At 42.3% G+C, this 13,805-nt stretch overlaps 1 pseudogene; it reads left to right on the forward strand.

Annotated features, from left to right (window-relative positions):
• The first annotated feature begins 10,996 nt into the window (after positions 1–10,996).
• On the forward strand, positions 10,997–12,215 carry LOC100349314 (small ribosomal subunit protein uS2-like; annotated as a pseudogene).
• Positions 12,216–13,805: the final 1,590 nt, after the last annotated feature.

The following is a 13,805-nucleotide window of genomic DNA, read 5'->3' on the forward strand; positions in this document are numbered from 1 at the left end:
ACAGCAGAGAAAGCAAAATAATATTTTTCCCAAATTGTGCATACATTCTTGTGGAAACTAAGACAGTGAGCAAAAACATGAGTCTCATAACATCAGATGAAGAGATGATGATGAAGAAAAAAATAAAATAGTTAAGAGAATAGGAAAGGATGAGGTAATGGAACACTGTATTAAATAATGTGGCCCTGCATAGCCTTTCTGGAAAGCAGCTACTTGATCAAAAGCACGGGATGCCCCATCTAACACACTTGGGCACAAGGACAAATACCAAAGATGGAGACATTCACAGGCCCCAACTTTCTCACACAATGGGTATGAAGGCGATCATCTCCTTGGGCACTGGCAGAAGTTCCCCTGAAAAGCAACTGAGCAACAGTCTCTGGTCTTCGCCCTCTGTAATCATGTGGAGGAAATAACAAAGGAAGCTGTGAAAACATCACGCCCTTGGAAATGCTGCCTCGTGGCTCAACCCTAAGACATTTTCCTGGCTTTCCCAGAAGCAAAAGACTGCCTAGAGATTTTCAGAGCCCCACTTCCAGGCTGCATGCCTATGTTGAAATATTTATCTCGGTATTAGAAATGGTCAATGATTTTTATAATTTAGCTGCTTATATTTTTGCCTAAGAATAGAATAGTCAAGCAACACTTCATTTTATGAAGCAATGTTTGATGTGATTTGCTTCTTAGCTTTATTGTTTGAACAAATATGGTTTTAGTTGTTAATGAAGATAATAAATTTAAATTTAAAGAAGATAGAAGGGTTTAAAGATTTATTTATTTATTTGAAAGGCAGAGTTACAGAGAGGCAGAGAGAGAGAGAGAAATTCTTCCATCCACTGGTTAACTCCCCAGATGGCTGCAAAGTCCGGAGCTGCAGGAGCCAGGAGCTTCTTCCGGGTCTTCCATGTGGGTGCAGGGGCCCAATGACTTCGGGCATCTTCTACTGCTTTCCCAGGCCATAGCAGTGGAGCAGCCAGGACTCGAACCAGCACCCATATGGGATGCTGGCATTGCAGGCTGCAGTTTTACCCACTACGCCACAGCGCCAGCCCTGATAGAAGGGTTTAAATGCAAAGCTACAATCCTCTTTCTCGGGCCTCCACAACCTCAACTCTGCTTACCAGAGGCACTAGATTAATGCTGTGAATTTTTCTGCTTTTGATTTTTCTGGTGGTTGCCTGCTTCTCTACACAGCAGGCTTAAGTCCCTGTGTTTGAGATATCCATTGACTTGCAGCTAAGGTGTACTGCCACCACCTGTCTTCTCCCATATGGCCAGTGGAGGTTAAAGTCATTCTTGTGAGTTCCTCTGTTGCTATGTTTATAACTATACATGCACAAAGATCTCTTGAACTCTCGCTTGGTAGAAAGGCAGGGTTACTGACCTTGGTCTTCCCTCTTTGTCTCTCAATACTACCCTATAACCACCAGCATGACTCTCTGCACCATGACTTTCCCTTGTCCATTTCAACAACTTTTTTTGGGAATGCTTCCTTTGCAATTGATTGAGTCTCAAAGTTGAATATCAGGAAACAGTACTTAGATTATTATGACAATGAAGAATGCATACTGCATAGCCAAGTCATTTGTTATTACTGCATTCCAAGAATTTGTTTTCCTTGCATTTTTTTTCCTCCTCCTCCTCCTCCTTTTCCTTTTCTTGTATCTCTTCTCTTCTACTTTGGTGACCTTGCATTGCTTACAGTCCTTACTTTCCCAGTATCTCAAAGGTCCAACAAATCTACAAACTGTCATTTTTCTACCTATTTCCCTCTTAGAGCCCAGTCTAGATTTAATGGTCTCTAGGTCTGCTCCTTAGCTGTAATGCCAGAGATTTGCTTTCTTATTCCTCTGAGTTGAATTTGAATCCCATGCCTCCATCTTTCTTGGATTACTCCCTTGTTTAGCTGGATCATATCCTCCAAGTAACTTCCTAAGAAACTATACCTAACACAAAAACCTTCTAAATTCTTATATATCTAAAAATATGCTGATTCTACTCTCATTTTTGACTGAGAGCTTTGCTGAGTATAAAATACTGAAATACTGACAATAATAATTTTGGCTATTTGCTAGTAATCCAGAATTACTGAGAGGGATATTAAATGATCATCTGATTTTTGTTCTTTCATAAGTAATTTTGTTTGTTTTCTCCTTCCACCCCCATGAATGTTTTTGTCTCCCTCCCTCTCTCTCTCTCTCTCTCTCTCATATTTACTTTCAATACATTTTTGAAATTTTACAGTGGTAAGTTAGGTGAGTCTGTCATCTCTTCATTATTCAGCTATGAAAAATTATCTTTTGTTATTTCTTGAATTATTTTCTCCCATTCATTTTTTTCTCTTCTGCCTTCCAAAATGTCTAATAAATAGTAAGCCATTGGATACTTTGGACTAATATTCTAGGTCTCTGTTCTTCCATATTTTTCATCTCTTCATCTTCATGTTTATCTTTCTAAGAGATTCTCTTTCCTTAATCGTCCAACCCTCCTACTTATCTTTTCCAATAATTGGTTTGTTTTTGTTTTTGTTTTTGTTTTTGTTTTTGTTTTTTGACAGGCAGAGTGGACAGTGAGAGAGAAAGAGAGACAGAGAGAAAGGTCTTCCTTTTGGTTGGTTCACCCTCCAATGGCTGCCGCGGCCGGCGTGCCGCCATGATCCAAAGCCAGGAGCCAGGTGCTTTTCCTGGTCTCCCATGGGGTGCAGGGCCCAAGCACTTGGGCCATCCTCCACTGCCCTCCGGACCACAGCAGAGAGCTGGCCTGGAAGAGGGGCAACCGGGACAGAATCCGGCGCCCCGACTGGGACTAGAACCCAGTGTGCCGGCGCTGCAGGTGGAGGATTAGTCTATTGAGCCACAACACCGGCCTCCAATAATTGTTTTTAATTTCTTTTTTTTTTTTTTTTTTTTTGACAGGTAGAGTGGACAGTGAGAGAGAGAGACAGAGAGAAAGATCTTCCTTTTGCCGTTGGTTCACCCTCCAATGGCCGCCGCGGCCAGAGCATCACACTGATCCGAAGCCAGGAGCCAGGTGCCTCTCCTAGTCTCCCATGTAGGTGCAGGGCCCAAGCCCTTGGGCCATCCTCCACTGTACTCCCAGGCCACAGCAGAGAGCTGGCCTGGAAGAGGGGCAACCAGGACAGAATCCCGCGCCCTGACTGGGACTAGAACCCGGTGTGCCAGCACTGCAGGCGGAGGATTAACCTGTTGAGCCGCGGCACCGGCCTATAATAGTTTTAATTTCTAAAATCTTCTAATTATTCCTTTTTCATAGCAATACATTCTTGCTTAATCAATGAATAAAATTATTGGATTTCTCTGAAGAAATTAATTAGAATTCATTTTTTAAAAGATTTATTTATTTATTTGGAAGGCAGAGGCAGAGAGAGAGAGATCTTCCATCTGCTGGTTCACTCCCCAAACGGTTACAATGGCCAGAGCTGGGCTGATCCAAAGCCAGAAACCAGGAGCTTCTTCCAGGTCTCCCACACAAGTACAGGGGCCCAAGGACTTGGGCTATATTCTACTGCTTTCTCGGGTCTTGGCAGAGAGCTGGATGGAAAGTGGAGCAGCCAGGTCTCAAACCATTGCCCATATGGGATGCTGGCACTGCAGGCAGTGGCTTTACCTGCTATGTCACAGCACCAGCCCCCTAGAAGTTCTTATGGTGATTTTTATTCCTTAAATTATATCTGTTTCCTTTGGAGTCTTTTTTATTGTTTTATTTCTTGACCTTTTTTTGATGCTGCAGCTCAAATGTCTCATAACCTTTTATAATCTGACTACATGTAAAAACAGAAAGAGAAAACTATTTAGGAGTTCTGTGTACTTGAGTGGAACCTGTTGACTGGAAGATTTTGCTCAAGGTGAATGGTTAGAAAGCTGGCCAGCAGACCACCAAATGTCTGAATTACTTTGGGTGAGAAAATGCTCATTAATTTTTCCCAGGCTTTCCTCAATTTGTTCTGTTTGTTTGTAACAACATTTTGTTATTATGTTTGTTTGGCAGTAATTGTTGACTAGCAGGTATTTTTGATGCAAGCTGGAGTTAGAGGTAGATTTTTTGATATACAGATTTTTGATTTGTAATGATTCTTTGGACTAAAACAAAATGAAACAAAAACAGGAAGCTCTTACCCCAAAGAATCATTCTTACCTTTCATCAAAATTGGTATCTAAGGCACAGTTTCCTTATCCCTGTAATCCTTCATGCACTTACTGTTTGCCAGAAATTTGTTCAAAGTCTTTCCTTTACCTATGACCAACTCATTCTTTTTGACGTGATTTAATACATCTTTTACAATAATTTCAAGAGGCATTTTAAAAGGAGAAGAAATAAATGAGCATGGTCAGTCAAGTATATTAGACCAGAATTCCATGATCCATTGTAGAACAAGACACATCCTGTTTGCTTTGTGCATCATGCAATAAATCTTTTTATTTACTCAATCTCAGAAAGTATAAATTTGGAACATGTAAGTCACTTTGAAAAAGTGAAAAATATTAGAGAGAAACTTCCTGAATGGATTTTAGAATGAGTAAGGGTCAGCAGGAACATGGATAGGTAACCAACAGCACCAGAAAGTCCAAAAGAATGATGGATACAAATCTTGCCCAGGAGACTGATTGATTTCAGTTTTCATTTTAATGAATTTATGTTTCGATGAATAAATACTGATCATTCAGTATGCCTTAGACTTTGCTATAACTGAACACACACACATTAATGTAATAGAAGGGCACAGTACTCATCTGTCTTCACACCATATTATGCCTTCATAGTAATAGCAGATGCTAGAGAATCATTCTGTTTCCATTTAAAAATACTAAGTGATTTATTTACTATTGAATGGCTGTTATATTTGTCCACAAGCATGTAAGAAATTAGACATGGTTTCGACCAGGATTTACCAGCCAAGAGCAAAAGAGAATCACATGTCCCATAGAAGCAGCATTGGCTTTGGAAACATACTGACCTGAATTTTCATTCAAAATTCTCTAGCACTCCCTGGTTTTGTAACACTAGGAAGGTAGCTTTACCTCTCGATGACTCAGTTTTCTCGTTTGTAAAATGCAATCCAAGCTCCCTTAACCCACTCCATTTAATCAGCCCTCCAGACTACCTACCACCCTTCACTCTCCCTTGATAGTCAACCTCACTGAGAGCACGCAACTCACAGGCTACACAAGAAAACACTGCCACTCCACCAAGTAAGAATCATATCATAATACAACTGTGTTTCTTAAATATGCCAGATTTCCTTATTATTTTCATGACAAAACTGTTAAACATTTTATATACTAGTAAATATGAAGGTGAAAATGAAAGATAAGTCACTTAAAAATACAGTCAAGTTAATTGTCATTGGAACTGGAAAAACTGCTGTGGGAGAAGCGAAAATTTGAAAGAATTCTGTGCAAAATTGCCTTGCAAATGTACTGGTTTCTTAGACATTTTGGAAACCATAAGTAAGACATTCTAGATATAATTTATGGGGGAAAATAAGACCAAAAGAGTTCTAATTAATGAACTCATATCCAAAGAAAAGCACTTGGTTTTACATCAAATAGCTGACAAATGTATATAGTATGATATGTTTTGGATTAAAGTAGAACTCTGTAGAATGATGACATGAGTTGATGAAAATATGAAAAGGGATCAGCATTGAAGCACAGATTAAGCCACTGCTTGGGTTGCCCACATCCCATGTTTGAGTCCCAGCTACTCCTCGTTTCCCATTCGGCTTCCTGCTTATGTGCGTTCTGAGACGCAACAGATGACGGCCCAAGTACTTGAGTTCCTGACCCCACATGGGAGACCTGGATAAAGTTCCTGGCTCCTGGCTTCAACTAGACCCAGCCTTGGATGTTGGAGGCATTTGGAGAGTGAACAAGAAAATGGAAGAAAGATTCATTCTCTCATTCCCTCTCTCTTTCTTTCTCTCTCTGTCTCTGTGTCACTCTTGCAAATAAGTAAATCTTTTTAAATGATTGTAAAGCATTTATTATAGTACCTGACATATTTCATAAATACAAATAGAAGGCATTATTGTTCTTAGTTAAGAAAATGTGTTATTTTATTCAACAAATATTCACTGAATCCACTCTGTGCCAGGCCCTGGGCATGCAGTGATGAGCAAAACAACCCTGGACACTGCCCTTAAGTACTTTACAATCAAGAGGGAGAGGCAGACACAGATCAGTCACCACACATCACAGAAATCCACAAGCACACTGTCTGAGAAGGGCTATGAAGGAAAAGTACAGAAGGCACTGACAACACACATCAGGAGCCCTGGTCTATGCTTAGGGTCACTGGAAAGTGTCCTTTGAACTGAGTTCTGCAACATGACTCAGACAAGGAAAGGGAGAGGTTCCAGGCAGAGGAAACAGCAAGTTAAAGCATCCTGCAGCCAGAGGAGCTGGACAGAGGGCATCTGGAGCATCCCCTAACTTCCCACACCCCCGTATGAAGTCTGGGTCAGTTTGCAAAAACAATGGCAGGGGTAAGGGTCATGCCAGTGTCCTCTATATGCTCTTTGTACCTCTGACCAAAAATTTATGTTTAAGTCTCATCTGCATCCTTCTTCCAAAGAAAGGACCAAGCCACACACATACTGAATGTCAACGGGTGAGTCATAATTTCTGTACATTATCCCCAAGTAGAAAAAGTCTGGAGGATTTAATTGTGGTTGTGTGGTTTGTTGAGTTGAGAAATGGCCATGCTCTTGGTGTGTATAATTCCAGTCTGGCCTGGAATCTTCCACAATGGAATAATACATGTGGCTTCCATTTGCTTTCTCCCCATGAGTTGCAGCTGTTTTTCTACTGTTATTTTAGTCAAGTAATTAGCACATTGATTTATTTTGTCTTGGCAGCCTGGTGCTAAGGCTACAAATATTTATGTCAAACAAATACACAAATCTTTTGAAAATGAATCGAACTAGATTTTCTTCTTTTCATATTCTCCCAAACTCAGATAATAGGAATGGGGGGGGGGAGTTTTAAAGCCTTCAATAATCAGCACAAACTATTTACTCTTTAAGACACTTTGTCTCAATAAGCTCTTTTTTCTCAGAACATGTCCAGTCAGATAAATATGTACCTGCTCATATTTCAGCCAATAAGAAAAGCTAAAAAATGTGTGGCCCAGCAAAGTACATTCACCAGAGTTTTCTGCAATTGGATCACATGGGGTGGGCATTGTATTGACAGTGAAATGCTCCTATAGTTTGTTTGTTAGATTTACATATTTATTTGAGAGCCAGGGAGACAAATACAAAGAGAGAAGAGAGAATTCTCCCATACACTGGTTCACTCCCCAAATGTCTACAATCACCAAGGCTGAGCCAAGCCAAAGCCCGGAGCTGGAAACTCAATCCAGGTTTCCCAAATGAATGACAGGAATCCAATCACTGGAGCCATTGCCTTTACCTTCTAGGGTCTGCACTAGCAGGAAACTGGCATCAAGAGCCAAAGCAATCAAATCCAGGCACTCCTGTCGGAGATGTGAGCATCTTAATTGGCTCCTAAATTGCTAGGTCAAATGTCTACCCTCCCCTCCAAAAAATGCTTTTGATGTTAGCTGAGACTAAATTTCTAAGCAAGCCAGACTTCAGACTTTAGAAAATCAACTCTGGACTACATTTAACAACCATTGAGTTAAACTGAGTTTTTAGAGGCCAATTTTTTGTTTAAAGAACATTTGCTCAGTGTGATGCTGCCAACAGGATTTACAACTCTACCCAAGTAAACTGGCCAAATCCCTGTGGTACGTTCCAGAACCACACTGGGAACACCAGCATGAATTAATAGCAAGGCTGAATTACATGACAATTTGTGAATAGCACCCTCTTAATTGCCATCAAGAATTTGCAAAACCACAAATGGCTAACTAGACACAGCCTAGAAAAGAACACTGATGGCTTTTAAGGCAAAAGTTGATGTCTGACCACATCCAAAGAAGCATTGTTTGGGAATCAGGCGACCTGGATTCTCATCTCAGTTTTGTTGTTTATTCTGTGTTGGGTTTGAATAAGTCAGTTGATCTTTTCATCCTTCTCTTCTCAAAATGAGAGGTATACTAACAATCTCTAAATTGTTTCTGACACCAAACTTCTAATTTTACATCTCTAAAATTATTTTAAGTGGCACATAGTCTCTACTGTGGTCCTGTTAAATTAATTCTATTATAACTTCAAAGTTTACTTATTTAAGTAGGTTAAACATCCCCATGTTAGGAGCTCTGAATCATGTTCTCCCTATTAATTTTCTCATAAATAGCACAAAAGTAAGTTGCAACCCAGTTTTTCCTGCAATATCTTAAAATCTAAATTAGTTGAATTTAAATTGGTGAAAGTATGAGTGTGTTTTTACATTAAAGATCCTGTCAATTAATTGTGCACACTCTGTCTTGGGTCATTGTCTCTTTCTCTATACCACCTGTCCAGAAAATAGTAAATTTCCCAAGTTTCCAAAGGTATTCATGACTCCTAAAAGTCCAATTCCAGACAATCTCTCCCCTGAGCTCCAAACTGATATTTAATAATAATAGTTGCCATGTGGTGAGTGCCTCTTACAAGTCTGGTGCTGAGCAGTCATTTCAACAACATGGTTTCAACCTTTATAACATTTCTGCAAGGTACACATTGTCTCCATGATATAGACAAGGAAACTGAGTCTATGAAGGCCAAGCAGGTAATTCAAATCACACAGTTGGTCATTGTCAAAGCCACGATTCTAATTCAGGTCTTGCTCACTCAGAAATCCATGCTCTTTCCACTCTTCCACAAGAGAGAACAACATAAACAAAAATTTGAAATAGTAAATGACAATAGCTGTTCTCCATCAAAGTCGTCTTCTTAACATAGAGGCAGATTGGAAGAACAGACACTAGATCAATGAGAATGAGGTGTGGAGTGTAGGGTCAAGAGCAGTGGAAGGGAGGTTGGACAAATGGGTCTGGACAAGGAGGGAAGAGTTTTGTGGGGCAGGACAGAGAACATAGGAAAAATATTATCTCTGATGAGAGAGGTTTCAGGCTTGAACTTGGACAGTGATAGAAGGAAGGGAGAAAGTATTAGAATCTGCCAGGCCATTGAGACCTAAATCCCCAAACCCAATGAGACTGGGTGCAGATAGGTAATTTAAAGCCTAGTGGAATGTTTATTGCTCAAGAAAGCCTGGCACCCAGAACATTTCAAATACCTAAGACAATACATTGTAAACTTCACCAAAAAGCCTTTCTGAACATCCCCCACGCAGCTTATCAGGGTCCATGTGGTACTCTGTACCTCCCCAAACAAGCAGCATAAGAAGGGATTCTAAGCCCTGAAGGCATTCAGATCTGGCTAAAAAGCCCATGAGAGTATCTCAGGCATGAAAAGCCAAGACATTGTGGCAAAAAATGACCTAAATGAAGGATCTCTGTGAGTGAGTTCCTGGTGGAAAGAAGAAGCCATCAAAGAAGGAGGTGCCTTTCTATGAAGGGAGGAGAGAACTTCCACTTTGATTATGGCTTTATCTAAATAAGGTCGGAGTTTGTGAACTCAAGAGGCTTTCATAGCCTTGGCAGCTCATGTCAAGAGCCTTGGGTGATCACTGACATCATAAATAAGAGTGTCAATTGTTAAATCAACAACGGGAGTCACTGTGCACTTGCTCCCAGGTAGGACCTCTGTCCTTAATGTGTTGTACTATGGGCATTAATAGTAAAACTAGTCTTCAAACAGTACTTTATACTTTGTGCGTGTGGGTGGGTGCAACCTGTTGAAATCTTCACTCAGTATAGAGTTGATCTTCTGTGTACAAAGGCAATTAAAAATAAATTTTAATGTAGAATGTGATGGGAGAGGGAATAGGAGATGGGATGGTTTGTGGGTGGGAGGGTGGTTATGGGAGGAAAAACTGCTGTAATCCAAAAGCTGTACTTTTGAAATTCATATGTATTAAATAAAAGTTTTCTATTTAAAAAAAGAAGAGATTCTGTCTGATTCCCAAATGGAATGAAGCCTGGCTTCAAATCCCATGTCCTTTGTCCCAGCAGGCACCCTCCCTGTTCTGTCTCCCCAGAATAAAGTCTTTTCTACAGGTAGCTTCTCTGGATGGCCCCTAATATCTGCCAGATCCAAAATACACAAAAATAGAAAATGTGGGTCACATTGAGTTACTTATTTAGGTATTTTTCTCTATTTTTAAGAAGAGATCAATTCCATATGGCAGGATTCCCTATCATTGGAAGTCTGTGTCTTCAGACTAGGAGTGGGAAAGAAACACAGCATTAAGGAGTACAGAATAGTTCAACTAAAGACACTCTTGGAGTGTCTGATTGTATATGTTAATTCTACAGCCTTATCAAGTTTACCTCTGGGAAAATGATGCAGTAAGTTTAGGTTCCTAGCAGCTCAGGTCTATCTAACTCCAAAGCTTAACTTAGCTCCCAACTCCAGCTCCACATGCATGTGCAAGATGTAGCCTAAACTCAATCATCCAGTTATGTCACCCCAGTCTAAGCAACCCCAACTTCTCACCTGGACCCTTAGTCATCTCTGAACAGGTCTCCCCACATCCACTCTGATCCCTGACCCCAGGCCCCAGGCCATTCTCAACACAGCAACTCCAAAAGCTTTCCAAACATAAATTGGACAAGCTCACCCTTCTACTCAAAGGTATGCAATGACTCCATCACAGCCTAAGCCATCCAAAGGCAGTAGGACTCTGCACACACCTTCACACCTTCATGCTTCTACCCTTTCTCCTCACTGTGCTCCAGCCTCAGTGTCTTCCTCCTTCTTCCTCACATTCACCAGGGACACTGTAACTCAAGGTTTTCCAATGGCTTGTCCCTCTACCTACAATGCTCTTCCCCAAGAGTCTTACCCGCTGGCCTCCTGCCAGGTTTTGTTCAAATGCCTCCTCCACAGCAAACAATGCCCTCCTTTCCACGCTACCCAGCAAGGGGTCCATACGGTGTTGTTCTTGATTCCCAGCATAACTTAAGGGGAAGCTGTCACAATGTCCGGAGCCCTTGATGTCCTGCAAATGAAGGAGGAGGATGCCCTCAAGTTTCTTGCAGCAGGAACCTACCTAGGTGGCTCCAACCTTGACTTCCAGATGGAACAGTACATCTGCAAAAGGAAAAGTGATGGCCTCTACATCATCCATCTGAAGAGGACCTGGGAGAAGCTCCTGTTGGCAGCTTCGTGCCATTGTGGCCATTCAGAACCCTGCTGATGGGGCCAGTGCTGTGGCTCACTTGGTTAATCCTCCGCCTGCAGTGCCAGCATCCCATATGGGCGCCGGGTTCTAGTCCCAGTTGCTCCTCTTCCAGTCCAGCTCTCTGCTGTGGCCCAGGAGGGCAGTGGAGGGTGGCCCAAGTATTTGTGCTCCTGCACCTGCATGGGAGACCAGGAAGAAGCACCTGGCTCCTGGCTTCAGATCAGCGCAGTGCGCGGCCATAGCGGCCATTTGGGGAGTGAACCAATGGAAGGAAGACCTTTCTCTCTGTCTCTCTCTCACTGTCTATAACTCTACCTGTCAAATAAAAAAAAAAAAAAAAACCTGCTGTCAGTGTGATATCCTCCAGGCACACTTGCCAGAGGGCTGTGCTGAAGTTTGCTGCTGACACTGGAGCTACTCCTATTGCTGGCCGCTTCACACCTGGAACCTTCACTAACCACATCCAGGCAGCTTCTGGTGGTTACCGATCCTCGGGCTGACCACCAGCCTCTCACAAAGGCATCTTATATGAACCTGCCTACCATTGCTCTTTGTAACACAGACTCTCCTCTACGCTACGTGGACATTGCCATCCCATGCAACAACAAGAGAATCCACTCAGTGGGACTGATGTGGTGGATGCTGGCCCAGGAGTTTCTGCACATGCGTGGTACCATCTCTCGTGAACACCCCTGGGAGGTCATGCCTGATCTCTACTTCTACAGAGATCCTGAAGAGATTGAAAAAGAAGAGCAGGCCACTTCTGAAAAAGCTGTGACCAAGGAGGAGTTTCAGGGTGAATGGACGGCCCCAGTGCCCGAGTTCACTGCTACTCAGCCTTAGGTTGCAGACTGGTCCAAAGGCATGCAGGTGCCCTCTGTGCCTATTCAGCGGTTCCCCACTGAAGGCTGGAGTGCTCAGCCTGCCACTGAAGACTGGTCTACAGCTCCCACTACTCAGGCCACCGAGTGGGTAGGAACAACCACTGAGTGGTCTTAAGCTGCTTTTCACGGTCTCTGAAGCAAATATGGAAATGCGGTTGATGGAAAATAAACACCAGTTTCTACAGACAAAAAAAATGCCCTGCACCACCTTGAAATTGCAAACATCTCCCTTTACTGCCTCACACACAGATGCATTCCATAGCATACTTAGGCTGCTTTATTTTTCTCCAAAGCATCATCACACTCTAACATACAGCTGTAGGGTGAATTATGTCCTGCCAAAAAAAAATCCTGGAGCCCTAACCCCCAATAACTGTGAATCTTACCTTATTTGGAAAGAGGGTCTTTGCAGACGATCAAGTTAAGATCATTAGACTGGACCAGGTCGTTTTATAGTATATTTAGAAAACAGGGAAATTTGAATACAAACATACACCCATATAGAAAACACCTTTGAACAAAATACCAGTGAAGGCAGGGGTTAGGGTAATGCTTCTACAAGTTAAGGACTACTGAGCAAATAAGCTGTGGGACAAGCACACAGCAGTCTCAGAAGGAACCAACCCTGATCTTGGACTTCCGACCTCCAAAATTGTAAGACAATAGATCTCTGTTGTCTAAACCACAGATTGTGGTACTTTATTGCAACAACCCTGGCAAAGTAAAGCACATCCTACTAATTTTCTGGTTTTTCATATTCATTCATTGTCTTTACCCCATCTTCCTTCCTGTCCCCAAAGATGAGCTCCATACAGGCAAGAATTCATTTTCTTTGCAATTCTAACCCCAGCAGCAAATATTTGTTGAACAAATGAGCTGTGTCAGCCTGCATTTCTACCCTTCTCTCCCACCTCTCTCCAAAACAAATCCTTTTCAACTTTCACCCAGATACCATGGAATCCGACACCTTGTTAGCTTTGCTGATGTTCTTTCCTCTTCCTGGATAACCAAGTGCCCCCTTCTGTATGTTAGCATCTCCTTATCATCTAGGACACAAGGGCATCTCCTTGGGGAAGAAGTCCCTCCCTGTCCCCCTTCTGTGCCATTGTTCCTGCGCTTGTGCCTCTCTGCCTGTGACAGTGACCTGCTTGATCTCTGGAGCCATATCCTGCTCATCTCTGTATCCCCAGAACCTGGCCCAGTGTCTGACACACCAGAGGTACTCAGTAAATGTTTGCTAGATTGAATTAAATCTGTCTCCTGCAGCTTTTGCTCTCACTGCCCTTCCTGAGGCTGCTAGCCACAGCAGGGTACAAGAGGATTAGACAGGACTTCACAGAGCAGAGCTCAGATTAGAGCATTCAAGTGCTACAGGGCTGCGCCTCTCTGCAGATGCTTTGTCTTCGCTCAATCTCGTGAGAGTTTCTTAAATTGGAGCAGTCAGCGATGTTGTATCCAAACAACTCAGCCAAGCCCTAGGAGACATTTGCCAGAATTCACAGCAACATAAACAGCTCAATCAAAGGAGAAGGTGTGCAAATCCTCCTTTTAACAAAAGAAAGTATCCTGTTGGGGGAGGAAAAAAGGACATCAGTGCAAGTCAGCACTTCCTTAGGTTGCTGGCTTTGATGGCAAGTAACGGTCCTATTGTTTCCCTTTTGTTCTAGTTCTTTCTAATGGGTGGGGCAGGGAAAAGGCTAAAGGT

This window comes from Oryctolagus cuniculus, chromosome 6 (assembly GCF_051225735.1).
Source record: "Oryctolagus cuniculus isolate XC-2025 breed Fujian yellow rabbit chromosome 6, ASM5122573v1, whole genome shotgun sequence".
Lineage (NCBI taxonomy): Eukaryota > Metazoa > Chordata > Mammalia > Lagomorpha > Leporidae > Oryctolagus > Oryctolagus cuniculus.